General features: G+C 46.8%; 1 protein-coding gene and 2 long non-coding RNA genes across 16 annotated transcripts in view; 2 read left to right on the plus strand and 1 right to left on the minus strand.

The window, feature by feature from the left end:
• EXTL3 (exostosin like glycosyltransferase 3) overlaps nt 1–21,035 on the minus strand; it is a 158,164-nt gene extending 137,129 nt beyond the window's left edge. For 5 of the 11 annotated variants that reach the window (XM_062618570.1, XM_062618571.1, XM_062618558.1 and 2 more), the window contains exon 1: nt 341–772. The gene's annotated coding sequence lies outside the window, so the exon portion shown is untranslated. Of the gene's footprint in view, nt 1–221; nt 773–20,953 lie in introns of those variants that run through there. The other 6 variants (XM_062618565.1, XM_062618568.1, XM_062618562.1 and 3 more) reach the window with 2 other exon arrangements.
• On the plus strand, nt 1,125–10,386 carry LOC134163603 (uncharacterized). 2 transcript variants are annotated; one of them, XR_009964776.1, is made up of 3 exons: nt 1,125–1,966; nt 8,126–9,802; nt 9,892–10,386. It is a non-coding gene; the product is annotated as an uncharacterized LOC134163603 (long non-coding RNA). The 2 variants fall into 2 exon arrangements; XR_009964775.1 differs by lacking the exon at nt 9,892–10,386 and adding an exon at nt 7,385–7,628 and having other exon boundaries at nt 1,125–2,003; nt 8,126–9,610.
• On the plus strand, nt 10,398–19,184 carry LOC134163602 (uncharacterized). Of its 3 annotated transcripts, XR_009964774.1 has the most exons (4): nt 10,398–10,490; nt 10,595–10,820; nt 13,199–13,449; nt 15,389–19,183. It is a non-coding gene; the product is annotated as an uncharacterized LOC134163602 (long non-coding RNA). The 3 variants fall into 3 exon arrangements; XR_009964773.1 differs by lacking the exon at nt 13,199–13,449 and having other exon boundaries at nt 15,389–19,184; XR_009964772.1 differs by lacking the exon at nt 15,389–19,183 and having other exon boundaries at nt 13,199–15,356.
• Nucleotides 21,036–27,331: the final 6,296 nt, after the last annotated feature.

Below are 27,331 nucleotides of genomic sequence, written 5' to 3' on the forward strand. Positions count from 1 at the left end.
CCGCCATGAGGGTCCCCAGCCTTGTGGGGACCCCGCCGCGGTGTCCCTCACCCTGTGAGACACCCGAAATGCCTCTCACACTGCGAGGGATTATCGCACTGTGTCCCTAACCCTGAAGGACTCCGCACCACCCCCAAGCCTGCTCCTCAGGGACGCACAAGCCGGTCACCCCTCCCGCCTCAGGAGGGCTTCCCCCGGACTGCACCACTCCAGTCACTCACCCGGCCCCACGGACTCTCCCGGGGGTGCGTGTGCGATGTGTGTTACCGCCGCGAGTCGCTCTCCCCACCTTTCCCACACCGCCCCCATACTTCACCGTACGTGGTACGGTCCATCCTACCTCTTGGCGCCCTCACTTCACCCTCCTGGCAGAGCCGCGGTCCCGGCGCCCGCTGCGCCATCCTCCGCGAGTGGCTGGGGGGGGAGCCATAGCCGCTGCCTTATCCTCCCACTCCGTCCGCCCTCCCCTACTCCCCCCCCGGGTCCGGATACAGTTGGTTTGATCCAAGAAGCCGGCCGGTTTTCTCTCCTAAACCGCTGGATCTCTCACGTCTTCGGCCATTTCCGACCGAACCGGCGGAAGTTGCCGAAGTGGTGGCGGAATTTAACGGCCTTATCCGAAAGGTGGGCGGAGACAGCCGAACAGGCGCGGAGCGAGCCGAAGGGATGAGGGGTGGGGAGCAGAAACACGGAGGAGGAGATTCGCAGCTCGGGAACCTGCAGGGGAAAGCCGAAGCTCCCCAGCTCTCCTCCGTCTCTAGCACGGAGAAGGACCCAAACAGTCATGGGCTCACACCCTTACCACCCGTCCCCTCCCGGCTCTGAGAAGGGGTAACAAATCGAAGGGGAACTCCGTCCCTTTAAATAGTGGAGGAGGCGGAGCGGCTGCTCCCTCCCCTGCGAGAGCCCGCCCGCCTGCCACTGCGCAAGCGCTCCGGGGGGAGGCGCTTTTCCCGCCTAAATGCGGGCACGTTCCTTGCTACTCTTCTCTCCCGTCTGGTTGAGGTGCCGCCATAAAGGGCCGTTTCACCCGGGCAGCCACAGCCAACCCTTTAACCACCCGTAGGAATGAGGCCTGAGGGCGTGAGGTACGTGCTGAAGGGATTAACAAGGTGGGGTATGTGCACATTCCCATAACCACCTGATGTGAATTCCTGCAAGGGAGAGTGAATTATGGGCGCTTCCTGGGCTGGGTCATGAGGAAACCACTAGAACCATGCCAGTGAGTCACAGAATGGTTTGGGTTGGAAGGGACCTTAAAGCTCATCCAGTTCCACCCCCCTGCCACAGGCAGGGACACCTTCCACTAGACCAGGATGCTCAAAGCCCCATTCAGCCTGGCCTTGAACACTGCCAGGGATGGGGCAGCCACAGCTTCTCTGGGCAACCTGTGCCAGGGTCTCAGCACCCTCACAGGGAACAACCTTTTCATAATACCTCATCTAAATCTCCCCTCTGTCAAATAATTTCTCTTGCGCTGTCCCTACATGCCCTTGTAAAATGACTTAACTCTCATTCTACAGCAGCAACCAAACAAAAAGTTAACCTGGCTCTAAACTGTATCTAAATAATATTTACCCACATGAATCAATTTTAAAACTTTCATATTGTAATCCTCCTGGAAATTTCAGTGACTGTTAAGAAAAAGACGCAATCCAAAGCAGGAAGCAGCAACCCAGTATGGTGACAGCCAAGCAAAACTCCAAGTGGATCTTGGCAATGACTGAATAATGGCACAAAATACCAGTGCTGCCTCTTTGCTTAAGGCTCCTTCCCCTTCCAAGCCCCGCTACACTAAGGAATTAGCTGCATTTCTGTAAAGTTCCCTTGAATTCCTTGAGTGTTACAGCTAACCATGCTTCCCCTTCATCTCAAAACAGATCCTTTGAAGTCTTCCAGAGATACCCAAGAAAGAAGACACATCCAAATACCTAGACTACCCCCAAACTCCACCCTGGAACAGATGGTGAGCTTATAAACAGAGAAGCATCTGGTAACCACTGGTATGAAAAAGCTGGCAAGCAACAGCTTATTCTGTTCTACTAAATATTCTGTAGTTTGAACTATATTTAAACAGGAGTTAAAAAGAAATAATCATTTCATTCATATATAGCATAATCCCAAAACACCTACATACTGTAACTGCAGCATAGCTTGGGCACTACACTCTTGTCTGTTAAAAGCATTTTAATGAAGCATTCAGCACTGTCTAAACGTAAATTAAAAGTGACCGCAAAACAAGCGGTTCAGTGAAGTACAAAAGCATCATTTTAAGCATGTGCTTTGTTGCATCAGACTGCTGGACTCAAGGCTGAGAGTTCCCAACAGTTCAGCTCACCCTTGAGTGGATGCTCTTTAAGGGGCCTTGACAACAAGCCAGGTTGCTGACAGTGCTTGAAAAGACAGAAGACTTGGGCAATGCAGACTCCACTTTCAGAGACCTATGTGCTTAAGCCAGCTGTTCTGTTGGTGCCTGGGTTCAGTTACCACCATGTAAACTGGGGATAATTCTTCCTACATGACTATAAACAATCTGAAAACCAATCTGTTAGAAATTATAGTCCTCATACAGTAAAGAAAGCTGGTAAGCACGTACACAGGTGGTTAAAAAAAACCACTCTCAAAGCCCCAAACCAGAATCAGACCTGAGCATGCACACCACCCACGATAACCCCAAATCCGCTTCTAAAACTCTATTTAAATAATCTTTTGGGACACTGCTCTGTGGTTCCTTCTGTGAACTGAGTGAATCATCTGTGTTTGCTAGAAATCCAAAGTGATAGCATGCATAAAACCATCATTCTGGATTAAAGCCACTTTGGTGAAAGACTGTAAAAGGCTGTCTGCTGGGATTGTGTTAGAGGTCTGCTGGAGACCCCACCGCTGGATTTGGATGTGTGCAGGGAGCTTTGAAAAATTACTAGACACAGAAAAAAATAATACTAGGAACTGAATGATAAAGGAGTCTTCAAATCCAGATATAGAAGGAAGAACAAATACTAACAGCATGCCCTGTAAGTCTGGGATGTAATAGCCAATAGAATTCTCCACAAAATAGGCACTGAACAAACGAGAGGTGATTCGTCTTTAGACTGTCTGCAAATAGTGAGGATGTTGTAATAAAAGCTGCTTGTGATCACTCAATTCAAGCCTATTTTTCACAAACTGGTTCAGTTTAAGCAAAATAAAAGCAGTCCTTTAAGGTTTTTAATTTCAAAAAGAAAAATTGAGGTAATTAAGGGAATGAGTTTGAGAAGCTGATGGGGTTGAATGGCTGAAAGGCTCCAACAAGAAGACCTTAAAACCAAAGGGGAAAAACCATCTGCCATTTGCATCTTGAATCAAGGAGGCAAATAAAACAGCACACGTAAGGAAGCTGGAGATTGGAGATAGTCACAGTCAAGACCCCAGATTGAATACAGATGCTGCCTTGCAGCTGAGTAACAAGGAGAGAGTGTAGAATGTAGGGGCAAAGGCATTGTGGGGTACAAGAAAGTCTCCCTGCAATTGCCCAGCCAGGGAGAAATCAATCCCACTGCTCAGCGCCCTCTGTTCAGGCTGCTGAAACATCAAGTCCGCTAGCTAGTACTTCTAACAAGTCTACACAATCCCTCAACTAAAATACAGAAAGCTTCACAATAAAAGCCTTGAAATGCTGGAATGAACCTCCTCGTCCCACAGCCCATGTTTGAAAGTGCCTATGTGCATGTGTGATTTTCTTCTGTAACCACACGGCATCCCATTGTTATAGCCTGCTTCAACTGACATCTTTCCCAAATCATGGAGGCCTCTACAACATAATACCTCTGCTGAAGGAAGGAGGGCTAGAGACAGCAGCGTTCAGGGAAGCCACTGCAATCAGTTCCAGATAAGACCTGAGAACAGAGTCTGAATCAAAACATAAAAGGCACAGAAATACTCAGTGTAAGTGCACCCTGAGATCAAAGATTCATTGTGCTAAAATAGCTTGGCACTCATCTTTGATAAAATAACTAGGTTCTTTTGACAAAAAGGCAGTTGGTCTTCTTTACTGTGATTTTAGCAAAGCGACAAGGAATCGGGGACTTTCAGTAAAGGGGGGAAATGGGGATCGATAAAGAGAATGGTGAGATCGATAATAATCACGGGTGTCCATTAAGTGCTGCAGGTTTTTTTGAAAAGCAGCACTACAAAGTTAATAAGTAATAATTGACATAGTTTTGAGCACAATCTATTTCAAGGCCTAACTTTACTATAATGTACCCAAAATGCTTTGAATTTTAAAAAATATATATCTAAGTAGTACAGGCCTGCTGCCAAAATCGACCACTAAAATAGCGAAACAGTTGCCAGCTGCTGCTTTTTCCCAATGCAGAAAGGATACTTCCTTCCTTCCATCTGTAGGTCACTCAATTCAGTTATTAGTGCATCAGACACAGAGAAACCAGCTTCAAGCTGAATCAACATGAAAATATTTCTCAGAATTACAACCTTCTATTTTTTTTCTCATACCTGCAGGATTTTTAAGTGTATTTGCAAATGCACAGGAACGGAAACCCTGAGTCTGATCCCTTAATACTGAAGTCAGTCAACCACATTGCGTAATCTCATTAATAAATTTATCAGGCTCCATCCTCACAGTAATTGGGTTTTTAGCCCCAGTTGCACAATTCCCATTAGGAGGCTATTCAAGAACCTCCCTTCGTTTGAAGCCATTCTGCTCATTTCCAGCCTAAACTTACTCAGAGCCATTTGTTCTTGTGCCAGAATTGTCATTTAACTTAAATAACTCTTCCCCCTCTGTGGTATTTATGCCAGTGTATTTATAGAGAAGGAATATAATTTTTCTCTGCCTTTTTTTGTCACTGGCTTCCCATCCAGGCTCCCTTTTTGTGAACCAGCTCCACTGTTCTCCAGATCATTTCCAGTGGGCACCCTCCCCTACACCTTTTACAGTTGAAATCAATCTTTCTCCTACATGGACAAGGAATACATAGTACATTTTAAACAATGCCTCACTAAAACCTGTTGTGGTAGCATTCACATTTCCTTGTCACTAGTGGAAATAACTTGGTTGACTAATGTGGTTCTATTATGCACCTTTATCACCAGGACACGAGAATTACCCTATGATTGATTAATACATTCCAATTCCAAGACAGAAGCCCCAACTTTCTCTCAGAACTTGCATTAAAAAAAGAACTTGCATTTGCCTACAGGCAGATAGTCCTAAAGTCATTATTTTTCTGATGTGATGTCCTATTTTTTCCTCTTTTGGTGACACCTCCAAATCCCATTGATTTCTGCTGTATCATTCATCAATACACTGATTAACACTGGTCTTGAGATCAGTCCTTGAGGAACACTTGCTAACTTGCCCAGCAATCCTTTTTCAACCGTCGTACCTTTTCTCCTGTGACTACAGGATTTATTGATGCAAAACAGAGAGCAAAATACTTCAGTTCTGGTTGACTTAAACTGTCTTGCTTTGCATTTTTGTCTTTTTTTTCCATAACAAAAGGCTGACTTTTGATGGTGGAGCACAATAAAGGCATATTTCTCCATCAATCAGGCCTCTGGCTAAACTGGAAAGCTGTCCTATTTTTACAGTTGGGCATTCATAAAAATTAATAAACTATGCAAGTCAACACATTTCATGCTAAAAATGGTAAATGAAGTTTCTTAATGACTAGTCTAACTTTTTAATTGTGCTTAGGAGTTATGTCACAAATTGAAAAAACAATTAGAATGCAGGAAAAAGGTATGTAAAACTTTAAGCTGAATGTGCTGAATACATAGTTTAAATTAAAACAAACTGGTTTATTGTACAGAGGAATTCTGCAGCCTATAAATAGAACCAATTTCTATCTATTCAGCATGTCATCAGGTTCTCAGAACTTGAAACAAAATTAATTTCTATTCTCATGCAAAGGAAGAGCGGATGTTCCACTTATATGAATATAGGAAGAACTAATTCATTAAACATTTAAACACAGATCACTTCTGCAGTTCAGTTGCCCATGCAGCCATGTCTGTAGCATGTGGTGTTAGCAGGACGAAGGAAGCGCAAAATCAAGCAAAGGTGGGAAAAGGGGAGCAGGACTGCTCCTGCTAATTGCAGTCCTGCCTCAAATGTTGTGAAAGTATATTCACAGGTGTAGTTTGGGGGCAAACTGAGCTGAACAAGCCGGGCTCTCACCCTTTCCTCAAACGGGTGCCCAGTCCTTGGATCATCTTTGTGGTTCTTCTCTGGATCCTCTCCAGTGGGGACCAAAACTGGACACACTGTTCCAGGTGTGGCTTGAGAAGCACTGAGTAGAGTTGGAAAATGACATCTTTATGTCTGCTGGTGATGCCCTTGTTGATGTTCACCCAGCATCCTGTTGACTTTCTTTGGACAGAACTGCACGCTGTTCAATTCTATTGAGCCTGCATCCCCCAGGAATCCCAGGTCACTTTCCACAGAGAAGCTCCACAGCCAAGTAGATCCCAGCCTGAGAGATTTGGACTCCATACAGAGTAAGACAGTTCAAGGAACTAATCAAGAACTATGTCTGCCAAAGAAAGTGATTTCTCTTGTTTTTTCCTAAATGCAAACCCATGCATTCAGTGCTGGGTGACAGGTGTGCAAACATTGGCTTCTTTAATTTAGTTATCATTCATAGATCTCCTTAAGAGCAGATCTGTAACAACCAAGTCAGTAAGGCTGTGGTTCTCAGCAGAGATGGATGCAAGCTGCTTGGACCTAGTGAAGGAGAGGACCATGTACTGACACAACCCTGCGCACACACTGTCCTCCTCCTATCCCTTCTCTCCCTCCCTATAAATTCATGCCTACATGCACAAACTCCGCAGAAACACACAGCCTGACGCAGCACATCAGTTCGAAATCTCATCAGCAACAGAACCAAGCAATGAAGCTTTTTATGGTGCAAGTACAGAAAAACAGAGGTCAATGAGAAGGGCAAACCAGATAATGAACATGGAAGTACCTCCAGCTGGAGTGGGGAGGGATTTGATCTACCACACTATGTACGCTGCTATGGATCAGGAATTGTTGTCCCCAGTAATCATTACCTCAGTCTGAGCCCTAGGAAGTTGCTTCAGCTTCCTTATTGGAAGGACATTCTCCAAGTCTTCCTCATTCACACTGTCAGTTCTGAAGTGCTTTGAGATCATCCAACAGATGACAATAGTTATGCTTATCCAGTACCAGTACGGGCTCCCAAGAGAGCCAGAACAAACAATAATATGCCCTTCCGATTACAGCAATATTCTACTAAAACCACTGTGTATATCGAGTTGTAAATTCAATCAAATTTAAATAATAAAAACCTTCCCTTTCTCTCACCAGTGACAGAACAGTACAACCCTTTGCCTTTTTTTTTTTGGTAATTAAAAATAGGTTGAACTTTAGGAGTGTTATTGCACCACTTGAAGCAGTAGAAGAAGTGGACTAAAGTGCATCATAAAAAGATGCCACTGGGATCAGTTAAAGTCAACAAAACTGAAAACATTTAGAAGGAACAAAGCCAAAAGCACAGAACCAGATTTAAATGTGGCATATGCTGTGGCAGGAGGCCAGCGGAAGGAGAACTTGCTAGAGGAGTAACAACAGGGAGAGCTCCCTGCTGCAGCCCATGGGTCAGGTATGATCGGCCAGATAATCAGGTGTCATCAACTAGTGCAGCTGGGATAAGATCAATGAAGCAATGCCTGTTTCAACTTGCCGAAGCTCCAGCCTGGCATATCTGAACTCAGCTGTAAAAAATTCTCATCATATTAAGCCATGCCATTATAAACATTGAGCTGTTATACACCACTTGCCATCTTCAAAGAGCTTTAAAACCTAATCCTTGCCACCACCTCCTTAGGTGCAGGAACTGTTTTATAAAGATGGAAACAAAGGCAAAATGGTGAAGTCACTGGCCATGGCTCCTAAAAGGTTATTTTTAAAACCAGCCAAACACAAGGTAGAAATTCAGAGATCCCAGTCACAAAGTCCCTTCACCAGGCAGAATTTCCCTGTGTTTCCTTGACAGCAGGAGACATCTACTCCCTAAAATATTTGCCCCCAAACCTGAAACCTCATATATAGATTCTTCTCAAGTGTATATAAGACTGATTTTGTATCTTCTCTGCACAGGCAGGGATCAGCAAAGCAGCAGAGGAAGTAAAATGAGTGAAGTGATGCTATGATGGAGATCAACAGGAAGTTTTGGCCACTAACTTGCATTTCAGCTGATGTGGTTTAACCAAGGGAAATAAAGGACGAAAAAAGGCAGCTAAGCCTCCTCACTATAAGGTCAGTAAATCACAATTCCTAAATTCTTTTCTCCATTTCAGGTTTTTTCTTTAGGGAAACAAAATTATCTTAAAATTTACAAGAAAGCTATGAGTACAAAGTTACTAATGCTCTGCTCAGCAGAGATCTTCAGAGGAGCCTAGAACTAAAAGAATATTTTAACAAAATGCCAGAAACAGGAATAAGTTACTGAAGGGAGAATAAACCCAACACACTTGTGTTTCTAAGCACCTCAATAATGTTGTCAATAAACCCAGATGCATCCTTTCCACAAATGCAGCAGTGACAATTGATTCAAATAGATGACACTTCTGTAATGTGTCTATTTGACTCTCAAGCTGAAGCAGATAAAAATTCAAAGATTTGACTTCCTTGGTATTTGTATGTTAATACACACAGCTTTAGGGAAATTGTTGCAACTCAACTTACATTTCATTCTGCACAGTGAGTGACATTCAAGTACCTAACCGCAAGTTTCATAGTGCTCCCAGTCATAGCATTCACATCTCATAGGCTGTCATTAGCCTGATGCATTATCTTTTTTGGAAAAAAATCTGTCATGAGCACCAGGCTCCCCTTGGTTCAGACAGGCAGGAGGAGAGCTGACTCATCCTCTTTTTTCCCTTTCATCCTGATTTGTATTGTCTCCTTTTCAATTTAGTTTTCCCATGTTATATAAGGAGAAGGAGACGGAGACTCCCGTTTTTACAAAAACTGGAAAGATAAGGGGTGATGGCACACGTTACTTCTGGGGAGATTCCAGTTGGATGCTAGAGGAAAATTTTTCCCAGTGAGAACAACCAGCCATTTGAATAATCTCCCCAGGGAAGTGGTGGATTTCCCAACATCGGAGACTGTTAAAGTTTGGCTGGACAGCGTGCTGGGCCATCTAGTCTAGGTCATGCTTTGCCTAAAAAGGTTGGAGAAGGTGACCCTTGAGGTTTCTTCCAACCTGGTATTGTAGGATTCTATGAAGGGGTATGGCTACATGTATGTATAATATGTGTGCATGTGCAAAGGACGACAAGAGAAAGAATGTGTTTTGAACCTCCACCTATTCCTCTTACAGTTCCTTTTTGCTTCCTCTCCTTGGAGGTATTTTATTATGAAATTCAAATGAGTTCTCCTTTCTGTTGCTTTTGTTGAAAGAGAAAAATAGGACAGAAAGCCAGCTAGGAGGAAACGTTCATGATCTGGAGTCCTTGGCCTTGCTGAAGTTTCTTGCTGTGTTTTTACAGAAAGTGGGTAAGCAGCTACACCTCGCAACAAGCCACTAAAGTTTCTCCATCACCAGCCAGTTTTAACTAGGGCTGGTTTTGCCCAAACCACCACTGCACTTAAAACAAGTTTGACTGCAAATAGAGACCTCCATTCATGGAACTGGGGTCTACCGAGGCAACAAGGGGGCCATGCATTGACTCTGGTTGATCTTATGACTGAGTTGGAAGATCTCTCCCTCATAGAGACTGTCTGATACCCACTCATGCAAACTGGAGCTGCACCTCTCCCCAAGGCTCAGTAAGTATGTGGGCTGTCTCTTGTGCCTGTCTGTTTTTCATTAACTTTGCAACCTCAATTACACTTGCAGTCCTGTATCTCTTTTTCAGGCTTGACTGAAACAGGACAACAGGTTCAGAAGTTATTGGGTTGAGCAAACATCCATATATGTGGAATGGTAAGAAACCTGGGTGAGTCTGAGCCTCATTTTGCAAAAAAACGACACAGATGATCATAAGGGCAAAACAGGGGAGTGCCACCATGGATCCAAGCAGAGATCCCAAGCAGTGAGCTATCCACAGTGAAGAAACCAAAAGGTTTAGGTGTAGCCACCTGAAACAGTCAGTTATTTGGATGTACTCGGTAATAGGCAAATGTCTAAAATATCACATTCATAAAGAAACCTCTACCCCAGCTTCTTTCTTTAAGACTAATGAAGGGCTGCATCAGCCAGCACTAGAACAACACTAACCAAGGTCTCAGGGCAGCTGATGCCAGACAGGACCACCCATAGCAGAATCGGAGGTTGCACCAGGCTCCCAGAGTGCTTCACCAATAAGTCTGGGGTCAAACTACAGAAACACAGGAGAAAGAGAGCTGAGATGAACCAGCTTCAGGCTGCACAAAGTTTAACTTAAATATTTTTTTTTGCAAAAGTCCATCCAAGGTTCTCCAGGAGCTTTTCAGACTATGGTTCAGTCAGGCTCAGGTCAGTGGCAAACCACATAGAGGAAAAGGTCTAATTCAATAATCCCTTTAGTTCATTAAGCCCTCCCTTTTCACCACCACTGTGATTGTTTTCCTTTTAATAAGGTTTGGAAGAGTGATGAGAGATGTACCATTTGAAGTCTTGCTTTGGCATCAAGATTCAGGAAGCCCTGCAGTCATGAGAGTGCTGTGCAGTTTTCACAGCCACAAGGTTGTCCTGAAACAGCAAGGAAAAAGCACAGGAACCAGCACTCCTTTTCCAAGCTAGTGCCAAGACACAAGGAGTCGAGAGATTTATATAAATTTAACAGCAAACACAGCCTATACTCAGGTAACAACCTCCTTTGCACTCAGAGTTTAGAATTACTACTATGCAGATTTCCTCATTAACAGTCACAGGGTGAGAGCTTGTATTTGCACATGTGACAGCTGGTTGTACGCAGCTAATGGCCAATGTCCCCACCCTCCCCTCCCACAGTCAGCATGGCTCAATGCATGCTGCAAGTCTTCCCATGCACAAAGTATGCAGAGGCAACATTAAAAACCAGGGCCACTAGCAGCAGTGCATCGCTGGTCTAGGGTCTTCTTCAGTTGGGCCTTCAAGGCAACATGAAACACAACAGATCAGTGAGCAGAAAAAGTCCTCAGGTGGCCAAAGATTCATTGTAACAGGCAGAATCATTCCCTTCATCCTCTCTCCAGCCCCCACTTAATTGAGTAGCCTGGTAAATTGATGAATTACAGTTAAATGATCTTGCTGTGATGCCTCATGCTGGTGAATGAAGAACACCCTGCCAGTTTCCTAATTTCAGGTGATGGATTTGAGCCGAGGCTGCATCACAATTCCTTATGACTGACAATCTCAGCTATTTTCACTCTTAATCTTGATATTATTTGATTGAATAAATGCAAGGTCATAATTTCCTAGGTGGATACAGTTGTTCAAAATACCAGCAGCCCTCTAATTACTTTTAACTGCATAAATAATAAATAAAAAAAAAGGTGAAGAATATTCATATAAGAGCTGATCATATCTCAGCTTTGTTGCTGGAAGATACCAACACCCAGAACACACCTTTGCTAGAGCATGAATGAGCAACTGTGAAGTTACATTTGTCATCTCACAACCCTAAGCTCTTGTCATCCATCCCTCAAACCTCAGGGACACAGACCCCTGAGGACTAACATTTCTCATGATCAGTCACAGTCCAGAAAATTTTTGTCTTTTACTGTGTTAGAAGTTTGATAGGAGGCAGCTTGGCTGAATGGGAGTGTTTTGAAGACATGGGAAGCAGGGAAAGGAGAACTATTAATTTGAATCATTTTCTGTCAGCACACGCACTTTCATAATAGGGAGGACCTTAAAACTCCCACATTTGAGCCTTAGTGAACAGTTTGGGATACAACCCGATTTTTCCTTCCCATTTTCTTTGCCCTCAAAAGGCACAAACAGGAGCAAAAACTTCTCCAACTTGGCTGCACAGAACTTTCACACAGATCTCTGTACAACATCAGCTGGATTGAAAGATGTTGTGTCACGTGTGAAATATTCCAGCGCTTTATTGTGCAAGATCCTCATTATTAATGTCTCGGCTCCACATTTCTGCAGCAAGATTTATGATGTAGCTTAGGGTGGTGGATTTGAACTAGTTTTCCCTCAGATCTATGGATGAGGAACCACAGAAATGTTTTTTATCCCCTCAATTTCTGTAGACTCCGGTGCAGAAAAAAAAATAAGGAAAAAACCCAAGCCCCTCAAAAGAGGAATCTAGGTGAAAATTATCCTTCTCTGCCTCCACCACTACCACAGTAGCATAAGTGTCTTTTAAACAACTTCACAATGTCCCTTGGGGACAATACAGCCAAAGCTTTGCAAAATTGCGCTGCTGTATCTGTTTTTAGGGGATATAAAGCACATGATTGCAAGTCTCATTCCTTCCCACCAAGGCCTCCCAAAACGGGTCCAGAAGCGCAACTGCAGCAGGAACAGGACACAGATGGTCCCCTGGGATCAGGAGAAAAGAAGCAGCTGATGCAAAAGCCAGTGGCCACGCATAACCCTTGTGAAGGGAGCCAGAAGCTGCCCCCATTGAACAATAGAAGGAAATGCTGTCACTGAGTTGACTGTTGTCTGTGCCTTCAAAACCAGCAGTTGGGGACAGAAAAGTCTTGCAAAGGAGAAGCAGAAAACTTCTGGGGATAAAGGGCTTTACTCCTGTGGATAAAGGGCTTTACTCCTGCATATGATTTTTCACAGCAAACTGAAAGGGTAAAATTTTAAGTCTGGAAATGAAGTGATTTTGGAGGTACACACATGGTTGGAAAGTCAAATGAAGCTAATTCCCCTTCCTCCCCAAGAGCATGGTACATTGGAAAAACCTGTGCAGTAAGCAACCAGTACCCAGACTAGTGGCACACACTGCTCTTACTGGTCTAACAGGGGTAGACACAAACGGCTTGTGCTCCTGAACTCAGTCATATTTATATATTCATATATCCATGTGTGTATATATAGACATGCTGAATCACCTTTTCTGCAAATCTAAAAGAAAACCCCATCTTTTTGCCCCCAGGATGTAGGATCTTAAAAGAATAATTTACATGTGCTATTGCAAAAGTTGCAATAAAATAAGCACTGCTGGTGTCAGTGAATTATAGGTGCTTGCTACAGGCAGGATAATGGGATTTCACTGTGTTTTGTTTCCTCAGAGGTAACTGCATTTTTATCAGGAGGTACAGGATATGAGGCTCTGACACCTCTCTCCTCTGATTCATACACTGGAATAAAGCAGAAATTTGATGGCATCTGCATTGCTGACTCAATCATGTATCTTCAGTGCAGATCTTGTTAGTGCCGGGAAAAAGGATTTGGAGTGGAAAGTGCTCTTCTTGCCTGCACATAGCCTGCAGTGCAGCCACAGCTTTGCTGTTGTGCCTCAAGACTGCACCAGTAAAAATAGGTAAATAAATAGAATAAATGCATTCCTGCCTCCATCCCACATCCACCAAGGCAGGGGTTTCCCCCACCCAAACCTGGCAAAGCAGATTCAACAAAAAAGAATTTCCAACTGTTCTGCCTTTGGAATATACTTTAAATTAAAAGAAAGCAAACCTTGCCCTATCTTCTCCCTGTGCTTTATACCCAACCAGCCTCAGAAAAAGGTAGAAGAAAAACATTTTCTTGTTGAGGCTTATTCTACCTCCAAGTGGTTGTTTCCAGTCTGGATTTATTTATTGGATTTTTTTTAAGTTTGAGCTTTGGCACATCTAATTTTTATCCTTAGGGGGAATAAACAAGAACTGCAGTACCCCAGCAAGTAATGAAACAGGTTCTCCTCCAACTCTAAAAGTACAGAGTTGGGACTATGGAGGTGACACAGAAGATAAATTAATACCTTAGAGGATGCTAATGACACATGGGAGCCGTGCTTTCCAGCAGGCAGGCAGTTTTTTCCTCATCTCATGCTCTGGCAGCCCTTGGCAAACATTCACAGCCCCACATGCCAGACCCAGCGTGGGATTGCTGCTCCTGTTCTCTTCCTGCCATGCCTTTACCACCCACCCACAGCTGCAATGGATGTAGCTCCTCAGCCTCTTCCCCGCTGTGGTCACAGAGCCAGAGGGACTGTGACATTTTCTGCACTCGAAGTGGCACATTTAGCAAGAATACAAATCTGCAGCTGCATGTATGGGTCTTCATACCCATGGCATGACCCAGTTTGGGTTACCTCATGTTGGACAAAGGCAATACTGAAGGGGACTGACTATACCTCATATGCCTATTTTATTCATCGAGGGTGCAAACAGGACCACAGAATGTGTCAGACTAAATGTCTTCATTGCTGTCCTGTCTCTGATGGAGACACTGTGCAAAAAGGAAGAGGAGCTTGAGCCTTGTACATCCTCCCAACCTGGCCTGCTTGTGCACATGCAGCTGACATACATGACGTCCACACTCTGGAGACCTTTGGGGTAAGTCCAGAGGAGGCAACCCCATCGGTTGGTGAGGCAGCCCAGGCCATGCCAGATGTCAGCTCCTGCTCATCCACCTGGCCTGCAGCAACAGCCCCACCAAAACCAAGACCCAAAGGAGCCAGAGGATTTACAGCAAACAAGAACAGACCTGGGGTTTATGGCCTCAATGCCCAGTGCCAGGGTTAGGCCTCCTTTCCATGGAAGTCGTGTCTCATCAAGCACAAGCCTTGGCTGAACGCTCACCCAGGCTGAGGCATGCCGAAAGGTTCTTCCTGGTGCAGCTTGGCTGGTGACTAATAACACATCCCTGTAATCACCTCTTCCCTCCATCACCCCAATCCTGCCAGCACCCACGCATCTTGCACAAATCCCATTGCATTCTCTTCCCTCTGAGACCCCACCACTCTACCAAACGTTGTCAAAACTGAGTCAAAGAATCATCAGAGATGGACAACAAACAGCATCTCATTAAGCCTCCAGGGTTTTGGGAACCACCTCCAACTATAGCCACCACTGACATCTCCGAGTGTGCATGTACCTTCAGGTGTACCAAGCAGCAAATCCTGCCCACGCCTGCTAATGGTGCCAATTGCCTTCACTTTCCCAGCTCAACAGTTGCTGAATTTTCCCCATTCCAGTTCATCTCTACTGTTTTATTAATCAAATACAGAAATTCAGCTTTTCTATATGGCACTATACAGTCATTAAATAAAATATAAACACCTCATCTGTACTTAACATCAGGTCTCATCTTCACTGTTTTCACTCCCCTTTTTCAAGGTGATTTGCAATTTCTTTGGTTGCTTTTTGGGAAAGCAGAATGTAGGGGAGGGCTGACTTACTGCTTAATCTCATTTTTGATCTATTATTAAAACACCTGCTTTCTTTCTTTCCTTTTTTTTCCTGTTTTTACCCTTTCTCTAGGAAGCCAGAAGCCCCATCAGAAATTACAGGTAGGAGGAAGGGTGAAGTGTGAAATGAAAGCTGAGAGAGAAAGAATTGCTTGGTCTTTGTTTTTTCAGCATTTTCTCATTTTAAACTATAAGGAATCTCTACGATGACGGTTAAGTAAAAGAAAATATGCTGAAAGTGATGGAAATGCAAAGTATTGGCCCCAGTCCCACTGCTGACATACGTGGCCAAACCCTCTGATTGAGGCTGGCACGTGTGTCCCCATGGGATCCCTCCTCAGACTCACTTTTCAAATACAGACGCACTGACATTTCCTCACCCTTTTACCAGCGGTAGTAATTCTCCAGCAAATCCCCAGGCTCAGGGAACAATGTTTGTGTACCATGAAGCCATGCACTCTGCTTTGCAAACTGATGCCACAGCCAAGACTTGGTGAAAGTCCAGGACAGGACCGCAGAGCATGAGGCCAGTGGCACTCACAACATGCAGGAACATCTTTTCTTTTTCTTTAAATCATTTTTATACAACTTCTTCAAAAGGTTTGACAGGACCGTAGTAAAACATGATCCCTGTAGGGAGTTTATGCAAACTCGTAGCACGCAGCTGGGTAGAGGGCACTGTGAAGGCGCAGCAGCAGTTAGCGCCCGCCGCCTTTGCTTCAGAATGCTTTTTAATAGCTTTCTGATTATTTCATTACTTTATCCTCCCACGTTGCTGAATAACAGTGTATATGTCTGCCCTGCAACCCAGTGCATGACCTCCCCTGCCCCAGCTCATGGGGACAGGTTTGATTTCAAGCTAGTAAAGCCAGTCCAAGAAACAAAGAGATTCCCAGGTGGTTTCTTTACCCTCTGCAGCCACTTTACCAGAGGCAGCACTGGCATATGGTTCAAGTTGAACCAGGAGAGTTTCACTGAAGGAATTCCCACCATGAGGCAGGAGTGTAAGTCCAAAGCTATCTGTAGCATACTATAAGGTGAATCAGGTTGTTCCTAAGGCTGTGCTAGAGGTGGGTCAAGATTCACAGGCTCCCTGAACAACCTGCACCCATCTTGTGCTTTTTCGTCATCCCTTTTGCCACATTTTGGCCCTTTTACATCGCTGGAAATGATTCCTCCTCCTGCTGTGCTTGGAGAAATAAGCTTCTCATTTGGCATCAGGACATGCTTCCACCTCCCAGCCAGATCAGACCAAAAGCAAGCACTGCTTTGCTGCCAGCTCCCGCTGACAGCTGGATGTGCACCTCGCTACACCAGCAGTTTGGCTGCAAGCAAATGATCGCCATGTGAAACTGAGATTCCCAAACTGGGGTTCCACTTCCCCTGTGAACCCCTATGCCCCAATGTCTGAGCTGCCCCAGGCTCTGAAGGCTCCAACCGACAGCCAAGGTTCACATGGAGATCACTCCTCAACAGCCCTAGGGAAGGGCAAATGCTCACTAGCATTTCCTATTAATTGAATTAATTTGAGGATTTCCTATTAATTTCCTATCATAAACATTGCTTTATGAACTAATAAGAAGAAAGCCAGCCATCCTCTACCCATCAGAACATAACCAAGTGAAAGTCCCACACACCAGTGCTATTTTTTGGAGGGAAAGAACAGGTTTTAAGTGCCTCTATTTTAAAAGAATGGCCCATGCAAGCAGCCAAAGACTTTGCAGCAGAACTGGGCAGGTTCAGACCCATTTAAAGGAAAAAGCATCCCCAGGCCATGTTCTGTGGTAAACTCTGTGTTTTTTCCAAGGGAATATGAGAAAAGCAAGGAAGAGGCATGCAGCCCAGAGAGCAGTTGGGCAAGATGCCACCATCTCTTTCTGCCCCAGTCATAACTGAATGTCCCAGGACCTCCTCTCTGATAAAAGCCAGCGTGTGGGAAAGAAATCATCTTTGATTTCCGTTTCTTAATGGCACATCCTGAAAGAGCCATCCCTGCATGGGAGCGGCCAGCAACTGCATTCATCCCATGCAAGAGCCACCAGTGGCCGCCTCTCCTCTACCATTTGAAAGGATACTGCGACCTTGTCCTGGTCTTCCTACAAGTTATCATACATCATAAAACCTTCTGCTTGATATGAGATAGAGAGGATGGATTTTGTGCTTAGTGAAGAGCAGTGAAGCTGGTGAAAGGTTTGGAGCACAAGTCCTTTGAGGAGCAGCTGAGGGAACTGAGGTTGTTTAGCCTCAGGGGAGACCTTATTGCTCTCTACAGCTACCTGCAAGGAGGTTGTAGCAAGGTGGAGGTCGGTCTCTTCTCCCATGTGACAAGTGACGGGACAAGAGGAAGCAGCTTCAAGGTGTGCAAGGGGAGATTTAGATAAGATGTTAGGAAAAATTTCTTCACTGAAAGGGTTGTCAAGCATTGGAAGAGGCTCCACAGGGAAGTGGTGGAGTCACCATCCCTGGAGGTATTTAAAAGACATTGCAGATGTTAAGGGTCTTTTCCAACCTAAACAATTCCATGATTTTATGATTTCCAGGCAGCTGCTCCCAGGACCCACCACAGAATGACCATAAAGCCAAAACCTGACACAGGACTGGAAATCCTTTTCTCCATCCCAAGGAAGACCAGCGAAAGAGAAAAAATGAAGGAAGCAACCATGAACCTTCGATTCCAAATCACCCAACAACCACAAAATCCTTTTTGGGATGCCCAGTGATCAAATCTCAGCTGCCACAAAAATCAACGTTGGTGACATGGGAGCAGAGGTTCCCTCACCTTCATTAATTTTTGCTGGATATGATTGATTCAAGTTTCTGGGCAGCAGTAAAGTTGGAAAAAGCAAGTTCCCGGCAATGAGTATCTGCCAAAATAAACAGAGCTGGATGTCACCATGATAGGAGGAGCATATGTGCCACTTCCTTTCTCTGTCTCCAGCCTAAACCATAGAATCATAGAATGGGTTGGATTGGAAAGGACCTTAAGATCACCCAGTTCCAACCCCCTGCCAATGTCCCTGCCACGAGCAGGAACACCTTCCACTAGACCAGGTTGCTCCAAGCCCTGTCCAACCTGGCCTTGAACACTTCCAATTCCTTTAACCATCTGATAAGAAAGCAGATGAGACATAGGTGCCAATGCCTAAAGTACAGGAAAAATGCTGTTACGCTGAGAGAGAGGGAAGGGTTTTATGCACAGTGCAGGTTCCCATCCAACAGTCATAATATTTCTGGAGTGTTTTGGGGGTTTTACCATGTGTGCACTCACATTTCTGTATAAATCAGTGCATGGGAAGTAAAATTAGACGTGACATGAGGGAATGGAAAAACCCAGGTGAGTTCTTCCCAGCAGGACCCTTTGTTCTCTCAGCGAGTTCTGATTTCCCAGCATATGTGGCTGGTATAGGTGATGTTTTCTCTTCATGTTTTTTTACTTCTTTATACCAGTCTTCATGCTTTGGGGGGAGGGAGGATGGCAATGGAATCAACCCTGTCAAAAAGGTTGACATTTTGTAGCAGATAAAGCCAAATATAGACAGTTGCTTTGATTTGGCTTTTTGCTGAATTTTAGGGGAGGCAGGAGAGGATTTAGGCAACAGGGAGAAGTTCTTCCCTGTGGTGGTGGTAAGGCCCTGGCACAGGTTGCCCAGAGAAGCTGTGGCTGTCCCATCCTTGGCAGTGTTTCAAGGCCAAATTGAACAGAGCTTGGAGCAACCTGGTCTAGTGGAAGGTGTCCCTGCCTGTGGCAGGGGGGTGGAACTGGATGAGCTTTAAGGTCCCTTCTGACACAAAGAATTTTATGTTTCTATGCTAACATTTACAACCCCATATAAATGCTATGTATCAGCACCTCCAGCCTCTGAATCCACCTCACCCCCTTGGTTCCCACACTCACTGGGATGCAGGTGGGCTCCACCTCCTTGACCCAGACAGGTCTGCAGCAGTGGGCATGGGCAGAGAAATATCTCAGCACCTTGGGTTTTTTAACACCCCTTCCAGGGACAAAAAATAACACTGGCTTCCCTCATGTACAGCATCCTCTACCTCCTGAGCTGAGCAGCACGAGCCAAGAAGCTGGCACACATCCCTTGGCAGAACACACAGCTCCGGCTGACACACGGCCACTGTCAGGCCAGCCATGCTCAGATTTCCCATATCTGCAGCATCTCTCACCTTGGTTCTGAGCTGCTTTGTGTGGATGGGGCTGGAGGAGAAGCCCTGCAAAACTCCTCCCCACAGCAACTGAGATGAGAAACACCCAAAGGAAAAGCCCATGGAGGCAGAGCACAGAGCAGCCCCCATAGGGAGTGAGCTTTGCAGAAAGGAGCAGAAGTTTTTTTACTCAGCCACTGAGACACGTCTGAAGGGGAAGGTTGGATGTGGAAACATTTGTGGCCGTAGGGAGCCCAGACTGCCCAGAGCAGAGCGGAAAACAAAGAAACCCAGCCCCAGCATTATGAAATACAAGTTTATTTGCTTTAGCCCATGTCCAACTTCCCTCCCTGGCACAGACAAATTTCTTTAATGCTGCTCTGGCTGAGGGGTTTTGTGCAAAACTGAGGTTTTTCACCAACAAACTGACCCAAACCACAAGTCAAAGGTGCTGGTGAGTCCCAGGCACCTTCAGATCCACCACATGAAGAGGGAACCAGGCAAGGAAGTGAGACTGGAGCATCCTGACTTCAAGCCCTTCTGCTCTCCCCATGCTCTCCTGGTTCACATCCTGGGAGGAAGGAGTTAAAGCAGCCACAGCCAAATGATGGAGAGGTACCACTAAACCAGCAGCAATGGGCATGCTGGGGCTCTCAAGATCCCTCTCTAAGGAAAAGCCAAAGCCATTCCTCTGCTTTCAAGGGCCATTCACCTCCTCTCTGGCCATCCCAGGCTCTCCCTCCCGGCTGGGATTTCTCCTTGTGGCTCAAAAGTCCTTTCAAACCAGCCGATATTCCTTGCATCCCCCTTAGCCCAAATTCCAAAACTAGAAAGCAACTTTCACCACGGGTAGGGAGCTCTCGCCTGCTATTTAAACAGCTGCTTCCACATTAAGCCTATTTTATGTGGCCCCATCCCGGAGATAAGACAGAGCCACGGCCAGGAGTTTCACCCAAATTTAGGGGGCTGGGTGACACACCCCCCCTCAAGAATGCAGCCACCAGCCCAGCCAGGGCTCACCCCACTGCCCATGCTGCCTCCCCGCCAGCACCCAAAATCCCCCAGGCCTGAATGGGGAGGGGAAAAAGAGAGTGGGAGGGTGATAGGTCCCCACCAGCCGGGAACCATCCTGGGATGGGATAAGGCTGCTCCCTGGCAGAGCCAGAGGCCCCCTGCTGGGCTGGGGGAAGGAATTATAAAGTACAATAAAAGCAAATTAAGCAATTGAAATGAAAGAAAATAGTAAAATAATTAGAAAAAAATAAAATAATTAAAATAAAAGTTAAAGTGAAATGAAATGAAACATGAAAAATAAAAAAAAAGAAAAATATAATAAAATAAATGGATATGAACGTAAAAAATAAAACCCCCAAAACAAGCCAACATGAAATAATAAAAATAAATGAAATAAAATGCAATCCAATTAAATGAATTAATCCCCCTCGAAGTGCCCGCGCTCGCCCTGAGGGCGGAGGAACGCGCTTACCTGCCGGCGGGGTTGCGCGGTGCTCCGCGGCGCTGCGCGTTGTCCTGCGGCCGCAGCCCGGCGTGCGGAGCGGAACCCCCCGGCCCGGCTCGCTGCATTGTGGGAAGCGGCGGTCAAAACTGGGGGCGCGGTGCCCTCTGGCGGCGCATCATGAGGACCTGGGGCTCGAAGGGCTCCTGTTTGTGTGTATGTGTGTGTATATATATATATATATATGTACGTTAATACATACGCACCCGCAAATCACTGCCTAGTGCCATGTAGCCCCCCCGATCTCTGCCATGCCAATACAGCACTCTAAATCGCTGCCTGTTCCCAGGCACCCCCCAAATCTCTGTCCAGTCCCACACAACCCCCCAGATTTCTGCCCAGGCCCAGGCAGCCACTCAAAAGCTTCCCCAAAAGGCATCTTAAGCCACCGCCGAGAAGTAAGTGCTGTGAGATGCAGTGGTTTGGAGAGGAAGGGGCAGAGGTTGGGGCACAATGGATTTTCATGGTTGAGGGTGTGAGATTCAGAGGGTTCCCCTTGTTGTGGGAGGTGACTCATTAGACGTACATACAGATTAAAGTATAGCTCTAGAAACGAACTAACAGCTATGCTGCATGCACCCATGGGTGCTGCAGGGGGATGTGGGGCCAGGGTGGCTCTGGGGTCTCTAGGTCGAAGCTCTGACTCTTCCTGTCCTGCTTTTCCCTCTCTCTCCTCTGCCTGGGCTGCTCAGATGGGCACCTTTGGCGGGTTTCATACAGCTGCTTAAAGTGAAACACTGGGGATGTTCGCTGGGTCTGACCAAGGACTCTCTTACAGGAAATTTGCCCTATAGCCAATATTCCTGGCACTGTTTTCTCCAGCCTCAGGTGGCAGCTTGGACACGGATAATCCACTGTCTTCATAGGGGCCAGCTGCTGCAGTGCTCTTCCTGGCTTCGGAGTGCCCGCATCTGGGCAGACCCATGACGGACAGATGGACAGGGCAGAGTGAAGGCACTGAGCCCACAGAGGAGGGGCTCCTCTTCATCACTCGCCACTGGGGCAGCTCCAGGGGTACCCAGAAAGGGTGAGTTTAATCTTTTCCATTTGATTTTAATCAGATCATCAGTGATGGGCATTGACAGCATGGCCGGCTAAGAGGCTTACGTCTATTATTCCCAAAGGATTAGCTGTTTTGATCTGAGTGGAGGGAGGTGGCTGCATCTCAAGCTTCACTGAGGTGTGCATCATGACAGCGATCATCCATGAAACCATCTTCTTCCTGTTATTTGGCAGCATGCAAATGCTGCTCTATATTTATTTGCACAGCACAAATAGCCTTGTGTCCAACAATTCCTCCACCAGCTTTAGGCAGACATGGTGATCCCGTATGGGCCCTATAGGATAGGAGGTGCCCTCCCAACAGCCTTGATGGGACTGTACAGGGTCATGGCCATACTCATGTGTGCCCTGCTGTGTGTGCACACTCAGAAGGTTCTAAAATATCAAAACCTGACCCTAAAAATGCTCAGGGACAGAGGGGTCCTGTCCCGAAAGCTTCTTGTCACCATGTGACACACTGAAACAGTCTCTCAGGTACAGGGGCATGGAGGGAGGTGTGTTGGGATGGGTCAGGATGGATCATGTTCCTCCAGCCTAAAGGGTGCCCTACAAACCAGAGGTATTTTTGACATCTGCAGTATCCCGAGTGCTGCCGGACCAAGTGATTCCCATGGGGGCGCAGCCATAATCCTTACCCTCTGCTGCCGTGCCCCGGGCCATGTCTCCCACCCCAGGGTGTTCCGGTCCACAGCGCCACCACCCTCCCGTGGCGGCGGACCCTGTCCTGCCCCTGGTCCAGCCAGGACCACTCGGGCCTCCGGTGCCACATGTCACCGCAGCCAGGATCCCAGGGCTTGCACGGGGTGGCACTATTGCGTTAAAAATCCCGGCTGGCCTCTGGGGATGCTGTTTTGTGGGATGATTCCCCGCAGCCCCGAAGCGTCCTCCCGTGACCTGCCTGGTTGGGTCCTACAAAGCCATTTCCAGCACTGCACAGCTTTGCCATCCCAGCCTCATTGTCTTCACTTAAGCAGGCAAGAGCTCAAGCTCTCTCAGAGTCTCACTCTCCTTGACATGAGCAGGAGCATCCATCTGTCCTTGTCAACATCCCTGTATCCTCATGAGCATCCATTCATTCCCATAAACATCCCTCTTTCCTTAGGAACATTCCTCCTTCCTTTTGAGCATCTCTCCACTGCCATGAGCATCAGGTCCTCCTCACATCAGGTCCTCCATCTCCGCAAACATCCCTCCTTCCCTGCAAGTATCTCTCCGTCCTGAAGAGATCTCTTCTTCTTCATGAGCATCCCTCCATCCGAACAAGCATCCCTCCATCTCTATAAGCACCAATTCCTCCCCACAAACATCCCTCCTCAAGAGCATCCATCCCTCCCTCCCTGTGAGTGTCCTTCCATCGCACAAGCATCCATTCCTCCCAGGAAGTATTCCTCCATCCTCATGAGGATCTCTCCATGCCTTTAAGGATCCTTCCAACCCCATGAGTATCTATCCCTCCTCCTGAACATCTCTCACTCCTGTGAGTATCCCTTCATCCCCACATGGCAAAGCATTCTCCCTTCACTCAGGTTGTTCCAAGAGCTCTTTCATGAGGCTCCCAGTTCCCCACCACCCCAGGAAGCAGGAATGGCCTTCAAGGATGGTTTGTCCTTGGAGAAACAGGGCACAGTGGGGGACAAATATTTCCCAACAAGTTCTGCTTACAGTGGGAGCAGAGGAGAACAGGAACAAGGGCTTGCCTGAGCTGGGAGCTGGGTTGAGCACTCGGGCTTCCAGGATGCTGCAACTCTTTCCCAGCTCCTGTACCAGCCCTGATCCAACTAATGTGATTAATGCAAAGCCCCAGAGGGGCAGTGTTGGGAGTTTGATTTACTGCTGCTCGAGGAGGGGATGAAGATGGCACCGTGTCAGCCCCAGTGCTGCCGGGGCCGCAGGGCTCTGCTCCCCTGAGCTTTACACAAAACCAGGGAAGTTTCAGCCCTGACAATCACAGCTTTTCCAGCAGCAGCTGCTCTGGAGGGATCAAAATCCCTCCCTGGAGCTGGAGGCAGAAATGCCCCCGCAGACAGGCCGAGGGGTCACTCACATGCAGTGCTGGGGAGGTCAGGGTTTTGGGGTGACCCTGCACCTGTTAACGGCAGCAGCACTCAGCACCTCTTCATTGTGCCGCCGGTGATTTATCACAGCTCTGGAGGCAAGGCTGTCACTCCAATTAGCTCCGGGTCCCTTCACCCCGCTCCCAGCATAACGAGGTTTGGCAGGGTTCAGGGATTTTGCTCACAGCTCAAGGCACCCAAAGGCCAACATTAACCCTTTGTCTGCCAAGCCGTGCCCAAGCAGTGCTGGGTGTAAGTTTCATGGGGCTGCTGCCAAGTTGAGGTCCCAAGTTCAGGTTGAGCTTTGCTGGACAATCAGATGCTTCAGAACTACATTTAGGGAGAAACTTACCAAGTACAAGAAAAGATTTGCAATATAAAGATGGCTTCTTGGTTTTGATGGGGTCCAAACCCTTGGTTAATCCCAGGTTTTATTGCTCTTAAGTTGTGCATCAGTGCCACCTTCCCCAAGCGCTTGGCATCCTTGGGGCTTGTGGACCACCATGCAAGGGAGAACCCCAACCCCATCATGCAAGGGAGAACCAGCACAAGGAGCCAGTTCCCCCTTAGAAATTAAAAATGAGGAGCAAAGTTTGCTTCTGTCTAATCCTGCTTCCTGCAGCCAAGCAGATGTTCCGTGTCTTCTGGCAGGGGCCAAGCCTTATCTGATGGCAGCATTTCCATGGAAGAGCTCAGACAGCTTTGAAGGCATCGTGAGAGCTCGGTGGAGGTATGTCAGGGCTCGTTGCTTCTTACGGATTCCAGGTGGGATTTGTAGCTGGATTATGTTGCAATGTAGAGCCTAAGGGATTTTCTTCTACATGGTCTCCCAAAGGCAGGAACCTCTGCACCAGCGCTGGGCCAACAGACATGAAAAGCAGTGGAGGATGTGTCTGCACCAAACAAGATGGAGTTAGAAAAAAAGGGATGGTTTGTAGATCCCAAGACCAAACAGTAAGAAATAAAGTCTGTATCTGAAGCTCTGAGAACCAAAAATGTATCTGGATCCCCTTGGTTTTGGCACTGGATAGGACCCCCACATTTCCTTCATCTTCATGTGGCTTGTGCAGATCAATGTGAAATAAAACAACACATCAGCTGCTCTTCCCACCAGCACCTATAGCCCCTGCTGCAGAAGCTGGCAGCTGAGGAGGGCGAAACCATCCTTGTTTTCTGATTAAACCAACATACCCCGAAGGACAACAGAGAAACCAACCCCCAAACCCTAAAAAATTGGAGATCAGGGAGAAAGATGATCAGGGGAAAAAAAAAACAAGACATCAGCCCAAACCTGGGAGCTGGACATGCAGAATCAACACACCCAAATCTGGCCTCTATGCCTTGCACAGGGTGGTCTTGGTGGCTTAGCTCAGAGGACACAAGCCCCTGCAGGGCGCTGGCTTTGGTCTCTGTACTGTTATGATGCATGTTGGATACATGGATATGTTGGCAACTATGTCTGTGTGCCATGGTTATTTTCACACTCTATTTATGTCATTTTATATTTTAAAACTCTGTTTTGTATAATTATATATTACATTCCATTATAGTGATACTATATTAAGATATTAGAAGTATTGTATAAAGGAGCATGGGAAGAGGCTGATCACCATTTGCCATCAGCCTGGAGAAGGGAAAGCTCCAGGGAGACCTTAGAGCAGATTCCAGTGCCTAAAGGGGCTGAAAAAAAAGCTGGAGAGGGGGGCCTGTGGGGACAAAACAAGGGGGAATGGCTTTAACCTGGCAGAGGGGAGATTGAGATGAGCTCTTAGGAAGAAGTTCTTCCCTGTGAGGGTGGTGAGACCCTGGCACAGGGTACCAGGAGAAGCTGTGGCTGCCCCATCCCTGGCAGTGTTCAAGGCCAGGTTGGACAGGGCTTGGAGCAACCTGGTCTAGTGGAAGGTGTCCCTGACCGTGGCAGTTGGAACTGGGTAAACTTTGAGGTCCCTCCCAACCCAAACCATTCGATGATTCTATGGTTTGGCATGGCAGATCCATCCTTCTTCAGCTTCCCCACCACTTCAGGTATCACAATACCTCCAATTTGCTGAGCATCTGCTAAGCCTTACTCCCCCCAGCCACCCAGGGCATTGCTAAAGCCAGCTGCGAGGCAGAGGCAGTTGCTTTGAAATGAACCTGTGGGGGAATTGCAGAGGGGATGTGGTACATGGGAGCTCGGTGGAAGGTGAGATTTAATAAAACACAAAAGCAAAGATATGGGTGAGTAAGAAAGAGCTTTCCCTGTGCTGAGCCCTCGGCAGCCCTTGGAGCTGCCCCCGTGGGAGAGAGACGGAGCAGGAGGTGCTGGTGGGATGTTAGTTCTGGGAACAGGCATTGAAACCGAAGCCAGAATATCAATCAAACGTGCTGGGAGAATTATCATGAAAACCAGTCGGACCGGTAGCCAAGCACGTCTGAAACGTGGATCCCAGCACACGGTCCTGGTAAAGGGTCGGCTGCTTTGTCCGGCTGCGCGGGAGCAGCACAGAGCTGGCGGGAATGCCTGAAGGAAATGACATTTCTAAAAGATCCTTCTCTTCCCACCTACTTTGTGTCAGTCCTTTGTTCTCAAGGATTTCTTGTAGATTTTGATTTCCTTAGGATTTGTGCATGGCCAGATGCTCTTCTCCTTTCAAACCGACAAATAAATCACAGGGGCGCCAGTTGGCAGAGCTGAGAGACAAAGCTGGATGCAAACCAGGAAACAGGGTGTTAGGTGCATCAGGAACATGCTAGTGACTAAAATACCCTGTCTTCCACACCTGCAGGTCATTGAAACCATGCTTAATGTGCTTTATGTGCATCCTGAGGGCTATGCACACTCCAGGCCACCTCCCCAAGCTCTTGCCCCTGTATTAACCCCTTTGGAGCCTGCTCAAAGCAGGGTGATGGATGCCGTGAGCCCAGATTTCTCACCCCTGGGGGTTTTAGCTTCAGTATTACCCTCCCAGCTGCCCCAAGAGGTTGGATCATTTCTTCAGCTGCTTGACTTAGGAGCCAGCACGTTCACAAACCCACACAGTGGCCATTTAAACTCAGGGAAGATGGAGGAGAAGGGATATTGTCCCACAGGTCCCTCTGGCAGGATGGCTATCTGCCTTTATCATCCCCAAGCAGCTCTGTAAGTCCCCAGCACTTGCCAGCCATGGCCCTGCCTTCGTTTTTCCCTAGCAGACGTTTTCCACAGCTGACCTGCACCGCTCCGAGGGGCTCTTTGGGTGCTGCAGCTAGA

The sequence above is a fragment of the Pezoporus occidentalis genome, unplaced genomic scaffold, assembly GCF_034315485.1.
Source record: "Pezoporus occidentalis ecotype Australia unplaced genomic scaffold, CSIRO_AGI_Poc_V1 ctg201, whole genome shotgun sequence".
NCBI lineage: Eukaryota > Metazoa > Chordata > Aves > Psittaciformes > Psittacidae > Pezoporus > Pezoporus occidentalis.